Source organism: Pseudophryne corroboree, chromosome 4 (genome assembly GCF_028390025.1).
Source record: "Pseudophryne corroboree isolate aPseCor3 chromosome 4, aPseCor3.hap2, whole genome shotgun sequence".
NCBI classification, from domain to species: domain Eukaryota; kingdom Metazoa; phylum Chordata; class Amphibia; order Anura; family Myobatrachidae; genus Pseudophryne; species Pseudophryne corroboree.
Genome location: NC_086447.1, coordinates 190,400,955 through 190,413,722, shown reverse-complemented (window position 1 = coordinate 190,413,722; position 12,768 = coordinate 190,400,955).

The window sequence follows — 12,768 nt, the reverse complement described above, 5'->3', positions numbered from 1 at the left end:
ATTCTGCACACAATATCCCATAATGACAACGTGAAAAAAGTTTTTTGGGAGATTTTTGCAAGTTTATTAAAAATAAAAAAACAAAGATATCACATGTACATAAGTATTCACAGCCTTTGCTCAATACTTTGTTGATGCACCTTTGGCAGCAATTACAGCCTCAAGTCTTTTTGAATATAATGCCACAAGTTTGGCACACCTATCTTTGGGCAGTTTCGCCCATTCCTCTTTGCAGCACCTCCCAAGCTCTATCAGGTTGGATGGGAGGCGTTGGTGCACAGCCATTTTCAGATCTCTCCAGAGATGTTCAATTGGATTCAAATCTGGGCTCTGGCTGGGCCACTTAAGGACATTCACAGAGTTGTCCTGAAGCCTCTCCTTTGATATCTTGGCTGTGTGCTTAGGGTCGTTGTCCTGCTGAAAGATGAACAGTCACCCCAGTCTGAGGTCAAGAGCACTGTGGAGCAGGTTTTCATCCAGGATGTCTCTGTACATTGCTGCATTCATCTTTCCCTCTATCCTGACTAGTCTCCCAGTTCCTGCCGCTGAAAAACATCCCCACAGCATGATGCTGCCACCACCATGCTTCACTGTAGAGATGGTATTGTCCTGGTGATAAGCGGTTCCTGGTTTCCTCCAAACATGATGCCTGGCATTCACGCCAAAGAGTTCAATCTTTGTCTCATCAGACCAGAGAATTTTGTTTCTCATGGTCTGAGAGTCCTTCAGGGGCATTTTGGCAAGCTCCAGGTGGGCTACCATGTGCTTTTTACTAAGGAGTGGCTTCCGTCTGGCCACTCTACCATACAAGCCTGATTGGTGGATTGCTGCAGAGATGGTTGTCCTTCTGGAAGGTTCTCCTCTCTCCACAGAGGAATGCTGTAGCTCTGACAGAGTGATCATCGGGTTCTTGGTCACCTCCCTGACTAAGGCCCTTCTACCCCAATCACTCAGTTTAGATGGCCGGCCAGCTCTAGGAAGAGTCCTGGTGGTTCCGAACGTCTTCCATTTATGGATGATGGAGGCCACTGTGCTCATTGGCACCAGATATTTTTTCTGTACCCTTCCCTAGATTTGTGCATCGAGACAATCCTGTCTCAGAGGCCTACAGACAGTTCCTTTGACTTCATGTGCTCAGACATGCACTGTCAAGTGTGGGAACTTATATAGACAGGTGTGTGCCTTTCCAAATCATGTCCACTGAATTTACCACATGTGGACTTCAATTAATCTGTAGGAATATCTCAAGGATTATCAGTGGAAACAGGATACTCAGGATGCACCTGAGTTTAATTTTGAGCTTCATGGCAAAGGCTGTGAAAATCTGTTAAATCAATAAAAAAGGGATCCAAAAATCTTCCGGGTAACTACAGACCAGTTAGTTTGACATCTATAGTGGGGAAAATATTGGAAGGAATTCTAAGGGTCAGCATACAGGAGTATCTACAGACCACTAGGATTATTAGCAAGAACCAGCATGTGTTTGTGAGGAACAGGTCATGTCAGACTAACTTAATTAGCTTCTATGAAGAAGTGAGCAATAATCCTGATCAGGGAAAAGCAGTGGATGTGGTCTTCCTAGATTTTGCAAAAGCCTTCGATACAGTGCCTTACAGGAGACTAATCATCAAATTAAAGGAGCTTGGCCTAGGAAAAACTATTTGCACATGGATAAGCAACTGGTTGGATAGCAGGGTACAGCGAGTAGTGGTCAACGGGAAGTCCTCAACCTGGTCCCCAGTATTCAGCGGAATACCACAAGGGTCCGTACTCGGACCACTACTGTTCAACATATTTATCAATGACCTAGAAATAGGCCTGGAAAGCACAGTGTCAATCTTTGCAGATGATACTAAACTGTGTAAGGTAATTAACTCGGAATTGGATGTGGAGTCCTTGCAGAATGATCTATCTAAACTTGAACTCTGGGCGTCTAAATGGAAAATGAGGTTCAATATAGACAAATGCAAGGTTATGCATTTCGGGACTAAAAACAAACCCGCAGCCTACATATTAAATGGCGAACGCCTAGGTGAAACAGATTTGGAAAAAGATTTGGGGGTACTCATTGATAATAGGCTTAATAACCATACACAATGTCAAAGTGCAGTAAAGAAGGCAAGTAAGCTGCTAGCGTGCATAAAACGGGGAATTGAGTCTAGGGACTCGGATGTAATCCTGCCGCTGTATAAAGCATCGGTACATCCGTTGTGTTCAGTTTTGGGCACCACCGTATAAAAAAGATATCGGTGAACTCGAAAGGGAGGCGAGCTACTAAATTGATTAAAGGCCTAGAGGGACTGGATTATGAAGAAAGGCTTACTAGGTTGAATATGTATACACTAGAAAAGGGGCGTCTAAGAGGAGATATTATTAATATCTTCAAATATGTAAAGGGACAACACAAAGAGTTATCAGAGGAATTATTTATTAAAAGAACACAGTTTAGGACAGGTGGGCACTCGCTGCGGCTGGAGGAGAGAAAGTTCCGAATGCGACGGAGGAAAGGGTTCTTCACTGTTAGAGCAATTAGGATGTGGAATTCCCTGCCAGGGAAGGTGGTAATGGCGGACTCTGTAAACGGAATTAAAAAAGGAATGGATACATTTCTGAATGAAAATGATATCCAAGGTTATAATATTTAAAATATCAACATGGTTAATCCAGGGGTTATATGAGTTATAGTAGTTAACTAGTCATAAAACATTATTCAGCGGGTATGTAGATTCATCACAACTTAATACAGGTTGAACACGATGGGCAATTTGCCTCTTTTCAACCTCAATTACTATGTTACTATGTTACTATAGAGCTGTAAATTTGAGACGTGTTAATGTAAGTAAATATTAATCCATGGTTCTTGGCGTTACCCGAGCAGCATCCGTAACAGATATAGTAAAAAGTGACAGGACCATTTTTGTAGTTTATAAGATTCTACACACTGGAGGTGCAATCCAAATTTTGATCTGATTATCCGTTTGGACGTTATCGTTCCCACAACACAAGTCACGCATCGGTAATGACGTCATTATGTCAACCCCCTGTTCATCCCTTATGGGGAGGTTCATTAACATTCTAATTAAGTAGTTTTCTTATTTTCCACCTGAAGAATACCTACAGTATGTTAAATATCAGCTTCCTAACATATCGGGAAGTAAGAGAATTAGTGATGAGTCAGTAAGTAAGTGAGTGAGTGAGTGAGTAAGGGCTTTCACATTTATATATATATAGATATAGCTGTGTATCCAAAGTGCACATACTGTATATACCCGTACACATTTATATCTGTGCAACATACTGTATTCATCTTTTGAGCAAATATTTTACAAGCAACAACTTGTAAAGGGGTGTGTTCCTTGGAGTGTATTTACTAAGCCTTGGATGGAGATAAAGTGGACGGAGATAAAGTACCAGATAATCAGCTCCTATCTGCCATGTTACAGGCTGGGTTTGAAAAAATACAGTTAGGAACCAATTGGCTGGTACTTTATCTCCGTCCACTTTATCTCCATCCAAGGCTTAATAAATAGACCCCAGTCCCTAACATTCCTGACCTAAAACAACCCTTTCAAACATATAGTATAGCTCTGTATCCAAAGTGTACATATATATATATATATATATATATATATATGTTTTAATGAAAAGTGCACTTATAAATAGCCAGGGCTTTTTCTGGAAGTAGGTGAGCTGTGCAATTGCACAGGGCGCTCACCTGTCCCTGACCCCACTGGTGTCTGGTTATGTCACGCTGCTGGAGACCTCCAACACACCCATCACACTGGGTGCTCTATGGACAAGAAACAGCCCTGTATATAGCTGTGTATCCAGAGTTCACATATACAGACGTGTCCCTCTGCAGACTTACCTGCAATATGAACGCATCCTAGGCACGGTTTCCTGGCATACCGTGGTGTGTGCAGGAGCATGTGTATGCACGCTCCCGCCCGCGAACGCTCAAAAAAAGTATCCAGCGTCAGCAGGCAGTGGAAGTAAGATGCTCCCTCTGCTGTGTATATAGAAAGGGACCCAACAGCTCACAGTGAGGATGGGTAGTGGGAGGATATGCTCCCGCTACCCGAAGCTATAAACTTAGTCAGCGATGGATATGCTCCCGCTACCCGACGTTATAAGTTTAGTCAGCGCTGCGATCGCGGGGCACATGCACCCACGATTATTAGCATAAGAAAGGACTTATGGCGGCGTGCATCTCGGGAATGCCATACCACGGCGGTCATATTGCACAAGATGTGTGAGGACACATCTGTACATCAGACCCTACAACATGGCCCCTTTCATCAGGTACACAATGCTCTGCTCCTGGACTTTCCCCTGAATGTATGATTTCCGTCATCTGTGGTGAAACAGCTTTCTCATAAATCATAATTTCAGCACAGGTGACAGCAATCATACATTCAGAGGGAAACCCAGAAGCAGAACATTGTATACCTGATGGAGGATCTGATATTTTTGTACACATTATAGAGATGAGCGGGTTCGGATCTCAGAGAACCGAACCCTACCGAGCTTCACGTCTCGAGCCCGGATTCAAGCCCGGCTCGGGTTTTCCCGCCTGACTCGGAAACCAGAATGAGGCAAAACTTCATTATCCCGCTGTCGGATTCTCGCGGGGTTTGGATACCATATAAGGAGCCACGCGTTACCAGTGGCGCATGCAGGTTTTTTTTCCAAGCACTCAGAAACCCCCCCCCTTCCCTCTGCAAGTGCTGGAAGGAGCACCCACAGTCCAGTTTCTGATATTCAAATTGAAGATGTCACTGTTGAAGTACTGGCGCTGGCGCTGAGGAGGAAGTTGACGAGGAGGAGTCTGATGGTGATGAGCTTTGTTTAAATCAGGCACCGGGGGAGACACCTGTTGTCCTTGGGATGAATAAGTCCATTGTGATGCCAGGGCAAAATACCAAAAAAGCCACCTCTTCGGTGTGGAATTATTTTTCCCCAAATCCGGACAACAGGTGTCAAGCCGTGCGTTGCCACTGTCAATCTGTAATAAGTAGGGGTAAGGATGTTAACCACCTAGGAACATCCTCCCTTATACGTCACCTGCTGCGCATTCATCAGAAGTTAGTGTCAAGTTGTAAAAACCTAAATCCCTTTTTCCTCTTGTACCCAAGCTCCTGCAAGCCACACCACCAACTCCCTCAACGTCAACTTCCTCCTCAGTCAGGGACATCAGTAGTCCTGCAGACCATATCACTGGCAAGACTGAGGAGTCCTCTCCTAACCAGGATTCCTCCGTAGGATCCTTGAGTGGTACGCCTGCTGTTGTTGCCGCTGCTGTTGTTGCTGCTGGGAGTCGATCGTCATCCCAGAGGGGAAGTTGGAAGACCACTTGTAATACTTCAATTAAGCAATTGACTGTCCAACAGTCCTTTGTGAGGAAGATGAAATATGACAGCAGTCATCCTGTTGCACAGCGGATCACTAAGGCATTGACATTGACTAATGGTGTTAGATGTGCATCTGGTATCCGCTATTAGTTCAGTGGGACTTAGAGAATCGTTTGAGGTAGTGTGTCCCCAGTACCAAATCCAATCTATGTTCCACTTCACTAGGCAGGCGATACCGAGAATGTACATAGACATCAGAAAAATTGTCCTCAGTATCCAAAAAATGCAGTTGTACCCAATGTCCACTTAACCTTGGACATGTGGACAAGTGGAACAGGGCAGACTAAGGACTATATGACTGTGACAGCCCACTAAGTAGATGTATGGCCTCCCACAGCAACAACAGCAGTGGCACCAGTAGCAGCATCTCGCAAACGCCAACTCGTTCCTAGGCTGGCTACGCTATGTAGCACCGCTTTCCGTAAGAGGCACACCGCTGACAACCTCTTACGAAATTGAGGGACATCATCGCACAATGGCTTACCCAATTAGACTCTCCTGGGGATTTGTGATATCGGACAATGCCACCAATATTGTGTGTGCATTACATCTGGGCAAATTCCAGCACGTCCCATATTTTGCACATACAATTAATTTGGTGGTGCAGAATTTTTTGAAAAATGACAGGGGCGTGCAGGAGATGCTGTCGGTGGCCCAAAAAATTAAGGGCCACTTTAGACATTCAGCCTCCGCGTGCCGAAGACTGGAGCACCAGAAAACACTCCTGAACCTGCCCCGCCATCACCTGAAGCAAGAAGTGGTAACGAGGTGGAATTCAACACTCTATATGCTTCAGAGGATGGAGGAGCAGCAAAAGGCCATTCAAGTCTATACATCCACCTATGATATAGGCAAAGGAGGGGGAATGCACCTGACTCAAGTGCAGTGGAGAATGATTTCCGTCTTGTGCAAGGTTCTCCAACCCTTCGATCTTGCCACACGTGAAGTCAGTTCAGACACTGCCAGCTTGAGTCAGGTCATTCCCCTCATCAGGCTTTTGCAGAAGCAGCTAGAAAAATTGAAGGAGGAGCTAAGACGGAATGATTCCGCAAAGTATGTGGGACTTGTGGATGGAGCCCTTCATTCGCTTTGCCAGGATTCAAGGGTGGTCAATCTGTTGAAATCAGAGCACTACATTTTGGCCACCGTGCTCGATCCTAGGTTTAAAGCCTACATTATACCTCTCTTTCCGGCAGACACAAGTCTGCAGAGGTTCAAAGACCTGCTGGTGAGAAAATTGTCAACTCAAGTGGAACGTGACCTGGCAACAGCTCCTCCTTCATTTTCTCCCGCAACTGGGGCTGCAAGGAAAAGGATAAGATTTCTTAGCCCACCCGCTGGCGGTGATGCAGGACAGTCAGGAGCGAATGCTGACATCTGGTCCGGACTGAAGGACCTGCCAACGATTACTGACATGTCTACTGTCACTGCATATGATTCTGTCACTATTGAAAGAATGGTGGAGGATTATATGAGTGACAGCATCCAAGTAGGCATGTCAGACAGTCCGTATGTATACTGGCATGAAAAAGAGGCAATTTGGAGGCCCTTGCACAAACTGGCTTTAGTTTACCTAAGTTGCCCCCCCTCCAGTGCGTACTCCGAAAGAGTGTTTAGTGCAGCCAGTAACGTTGTCAGCGATCGGCGTAGGAGGTTACTTCCACAAAATGTGGAGAAGATGATCATCAAAATTAATTATAAATTCCTCTGGGAAGACCTTTACCAGCAATTGCCTCCAGAAAGTACACAGGGACCTGTGATGGTGGATTCCAGTGATGACGAATTAATACTCTGTGAGGAGGAGGATGTACACAGTGAAAGGGGTGAGGAATCGGAGGATGAGGATGAGGTCGACATCTTGCCTCTGTAGAGCCAGTTTGTGCAAGGAGAGTTTGATTGATTGCTTCTTTTTTGGTGGGGGCCCAAACAAACCAGTCATTTCAGCCACAGTCGTGTGGCAGACCCTGTCGCTGAAATGATTGCTTTGTTAAAGTGTGCATGTCCTGTTTATACAACATAAGGGTGGGTGGGAGGGTCCAAGGACAATTACATCTTGCACCTCTTTTTCTTCTTCGCATCATGTGTGTTTGGGGACTAGTTTTTAAAGTGCCATCCTGTCTGACACTGCCGTACAACTCCAGGGGTACTGCCGTATCAGTCCATGGGTACTGCCGTCCAGTCCAGTGGTGCTGTCTTGTGCTGCTTCAGTCCAGTGGTGGTGTCTTGTGCTACCATAAGTCCAGTGGTGGTGTCCTGTGCTGTATATTATTTACTCCAAATAAAATGGTTATATACATTACTTATATTATTATCCAAATAATTTTTACAGGGTTTGCCCTTTGTGGTATAGGGGTACGCTCGCCTGTGCTGCATATTATTATAATAGCTCCAAATAAAAGGGTTATTATTATCCAAATTAATTTTACAGGCTTTGCCGTGTGTGTGTTTGGTTTAGGTGTACGCTCTCCTGTGCCACCAATATTGTGCGTGTTTTACATCTGGGTAAATTCCAGCATGTCCCATGTTGTTTGTGCCGCACACTTGTGTCGCTTAGCTTAGTCATACAGCTACCTCATTGCACCTCTTTCTCTTCTTTGCATGATGTGCTGTTTGGGGCCTAAGTTTTTTAAGTGCCATACTGTCTGCAACTGCAGTGCCACTCCTAGATAGGCCAGGTGTTTGTGTCGCACACTTGTGTCGCTTAGCTTAGTCATACAGCTACGTCATTGCAACTCTTTTTCTTCTTTGCATGATGTGCTGTTTGGGGACTAGTTTTTTTAAGTGCCATTCTGTCTGCAACTGCAGTGCCACTCCTATGATAGGCCAGGTTTTTGTGCCACACACTTGTGTCGCTTAAATTAGTCATTCAGTTACCTCATTGCACCTCTTTTTCTTCTTTGCATGATGTGCTGTTTGGGGCCTAGTTTTTTTAAGTGCCATCCTGTCTGCAACTGCAGTGCCACTCCTAGATAGGCCAGGTGTTTGTGTCGCACACTTGTGTCGCTTAGCTTAGTCATACAGCTACATCTTTGCACCTCTTTTTCTTCTTTGCATGATGTGCTATTTGGGGACTAGTTTTTTAAGTGCCATCCTGTCTGCCATTGCAGTGCCACTCCTAGATGGGCCAGGTGTTTGTGCCACACACTTGTGTCGCTTAGCTTAGCCATCCAGCTACCTAATTGTACATCTTTTTCTTATTTGCATCATGTGCTGTTTGGGGCCTATTTTTTAAATCTGCCATCCTGACTGCCACTGCAGTGCCACTCCTAGATGGGTCAGGTGTTTGTGCCACACACGTTATCCAGCCACCTCGGTGCAACCTTTTGGCCTAAAAACAATATTGTGAGGTGTGAGAGGTGTTCAGAATAGACAAGAAATGAGCAGAAATGAATGTTATTGAGATTAATAATACCGTAGAATCATAATTACCCCCAAATTATGTGATTTTAGCTGTTTTTATGTTTTTCTCAAAAATCACCCAGACCCAAAACCAAAACCAAAACACGAAGGGGTGGTTTTGGCAAAACCAATCCAGATCCAAAACACGAGCATGGAACCAGAACCAAAACATGAAAAGTGCCCACCGCACATCTCTAACACATTAATATCTGTGCAACAGATAAATCTGCTGAGCACAAATAAAACTACAAAATGTTAAAGCCCTAACAGACCCCTAACCCGCCATAGGTCATAAAAAAAGGTTAAAAAGTGGATCAGATAGCCCAAGTAAAATTGTAGCATATTTTATTTATACAAAAGCTGGATATATAAAAATGGGTTGTTATTATTAACCCATTACAGCTTATTACAGCTTGACACCTGTTGTCCGCATTTGTGTTGAAATAATTCCACACCGAAGAGCTGATTTTTTTTGTATTTTGACAAGGCATGTCAATGGCCATATTCATCCCACGGACAACAGGTGTCTCCCCGGGTGCCTGACTTAAACAAACCACCTCACCATCAGAATCCTCCTTGTCAATTTCCTCCCCAGCACCAGCAACACCCATATCCTCATCCTGGTGTACTTCAACAGTGACATCTTCAATTTGACTATCAGGAACTGGACTGCGGGTGCTCCTTCCAGCACTTGCAGGGGGAGTGCAAATGGTGGAAGGCGCAAGCTCTTCCCGTCCAGTGTTGGGAAGGTCAGGCATCGCAACCGACACAATTGGACTCTCCTTGGGGATTTGTGATTTAGAAGAACGCACAGTTCTTTGCTGTGCTTTTGCCAGCTTAAGTCTTTTCATTTTTCTAGCGAGAGGATGAGTGCTTCCATCCTCATGTGAATCTGAACCACTAGCCATGAACATAGGGCAGGGCCTCAGCCGTTCCTTGCCACTCCGTGTCGTAAATGGCATATTGGCAAGTTTACGCTTCTCATCAGACGCTTTCAATTTTGATTTTTGGGTCATTTTACTGAACTTTGTTTTTTGGATTTTACATGCTCTCTACTATGACATTGGGCATCGGCCTTGGCAGACGACGTTGATGGCATTTCATTGTCTCGGCCATGACTAGTGGAAGCAGCTTCAGCACGAGGTGGAAGTGGATATTGATCTTTCCCTATTTTAACCTCCACATTTTTGTTCTCCATTTTTTAATGTGTGGAATTATATGCCAGTATCAATAGCAATGGCCTACTACTATATATACTGCGCACAACTGAAATGCACCACAGGTATGGATGGATAGTATACTTGACGACACAGAGGTAGGTACAGCAGTGGCCTACTGTACCGTACTGCTATACATTATATACTGGTGGTCAGCAAACTGTGCAAAACTGAAATGCACCACAGGTATGGATGGATAGTATACTTGACGACACAGAGGTAGGTACAGCAGTGGCCTACTGTACCGTAATGCTATATATTATATACTGGTGGTCAGCAAACTGTGCAAAACTTAAATGCACCACAGGTATGGATGGATAGTATACTTGACGACACAGAGGTAGGTACAGCAGTGGCCTACTGTACCGTACTGCTATATATTATATACTGGTGGTCAGCAAACTGTGCAAAACTGAAATGCACCACAGGTATGGATGGATAGTATACTTGACGACACAGAGGTAGGTACAGCAGTGGCCTACTGTACCGTACTGCTATATATTATATACTGGTGGTCAGCAAACTGTGCAAAACTGAAATGCACCACAGGTATGGATGGATAGTATACTTGACGACACAGAGGTAGGTACAGCAGTGGCCTACTGTACCGTACTGCTATATATTATATACTGGTGGTCAGCAAACTGTGCAAAACTTAAATGCACCACAGGTATGGATGGATAGTATACTTGACGACACAGAGGTAGGTACAGCAGTGGCCTACTGTACCGTACTGCTATATATTATATACTGGTGGTCAGCAAACTGTGCAAAACTGAAATGCACCACAGGTATGGATGGATAGTATACTTGACGACACAGAGGTAGGTACAGCAGTGGCCTACTGTACCGTACTGCTATACATTATATACTGGTGGTCAGCAAACTGTGCAAAACTGAAATGCACCACAGGTATGGATGGATAGTATACTTGACGACACAGAGGTAGGTACAGCAGTGGCCTACTGTACCGTAATGCTATATATTACATACTGGTGGTCAGCAAACTGTGCAAAACTTAAATGCACCACAGGTATGGATGGATAGTATACTTGACGACACAGAGGTAGGTACAGCAGTGGCCTTCTGTACCGTACTGCTATATATTATATACTGGTGGTCAGCAAACTGTGCAAAACTGAAATGCACCACAGGTATGGATGGATAGTATACTTGACGACACAGAGGTAGGTACAGCAGTGGCCTACTGTGCCGTACTGCTATATATTATATACTGGTGGTCAGCAAACTGTGCAAAACTGAAATGCACCACAGGTATGGATGGATAGTATACTTGACGACACAGAGGTAGGTACAGCAGTGGCCAACTGTACCGTACTGCTATATATTATATACTGGTGGTCAGCAAACTGTGCAAAACTGAAATGCACCACAGGTATGGATGGATAGTATACTTGACGACACAGAGGTAGGTACAGCAGTGGCCTACTGTACCGTACTGCTATATATTATATACTGGTGGTCAGTAAACTGTGCAAAACTGAAATGCACCACAGGTATGGATGGATAGTATACTTGACGACACAGAGGTAGGTACAGCAGTGGCCTACTGTACCGTACTGCTATATATTATATACTGGTGGTCAGCAAACTGTGCAAAACAGAAATGCACCACAGGTATGGATGGATAGTATACTTGACGACACAGAGGTAGGTACAGCAGTGGCCTACTGTACCGTACTGCTATATATTATATACTGGTGGTCAGCAAACTGTGCAAAACTGAAATGCACCACAGGTATGGATGGATAGTATACTTGACGACACAGAGGTAGGTACAGCAGTGGCCTACTGTACCGTACTGCTATATATTATATACTGGTGGTCAGCAAACTGTGCAAATTTGAAATGCACCACAGGTATGGATGGATAGTATACTTGACGACACAGAGGTAGGTACAGCAGTGGCCTTCTGTACCGTACGCCTATATATTATATACTGGTGGTCAGCAAAATTATGCACTGTACTCCTACTATATACTGTCTACAATGCAGCACAGATATGGAGTGTTTTTCAGGCAGACAACGTATACTGGTAGTCACTGGTCAGCAAAACTCTGCACTGTACTCCTCCTATATAATATTATACTGGTGGTCCCCAGTCCCCACAATAAAGCAGCACACTGAGCACAGATATGGAGTGTTTTTCAGGCAGACAACGTATACTGGTGGTCACTGTCAGCAAAACTCTGCACTGTACTCCTGCTATATAATACAGCTGCTCCCCAGTCCCCACAATTAAGCAGTGTGAGCACAGATATATGCAGCACACTGAGCACAGATAAGGAGCGTTTTTTTCAGGCAGAGAACGGATAAAACTGGTGGTCACTGATCAGCAAAACTCTGCACTGTACTCCTCCTATATTAATATACAGCTGCTCCCCAGTCCCCACAATTAATCAATAAGTAAAGCAAGCACAAATATTTGCATCAACAATACACGGAGAGGACGCCAGCCACGTCCTCTCCCTAACATTTCCAATGCACGAGTGAAAATGGCGGCGACGCGCGGCTGCTTATATAGAATCCGAATCTCGCGAGAATCCGACAGCGGGATGATGAGGTTCGGGCGCGCTCGCGTTAACCGAGCCATACGGGAGAATCCGAGTATGCCTCGGACCCGTGTAAAAAGTGTGAAGTTCGGGGGGGTTCGGTTTCCGAGGAACCGAACCCGCTCATCACTAATATTTACTAAGATTCATAATGTTCAGAATTTGGTT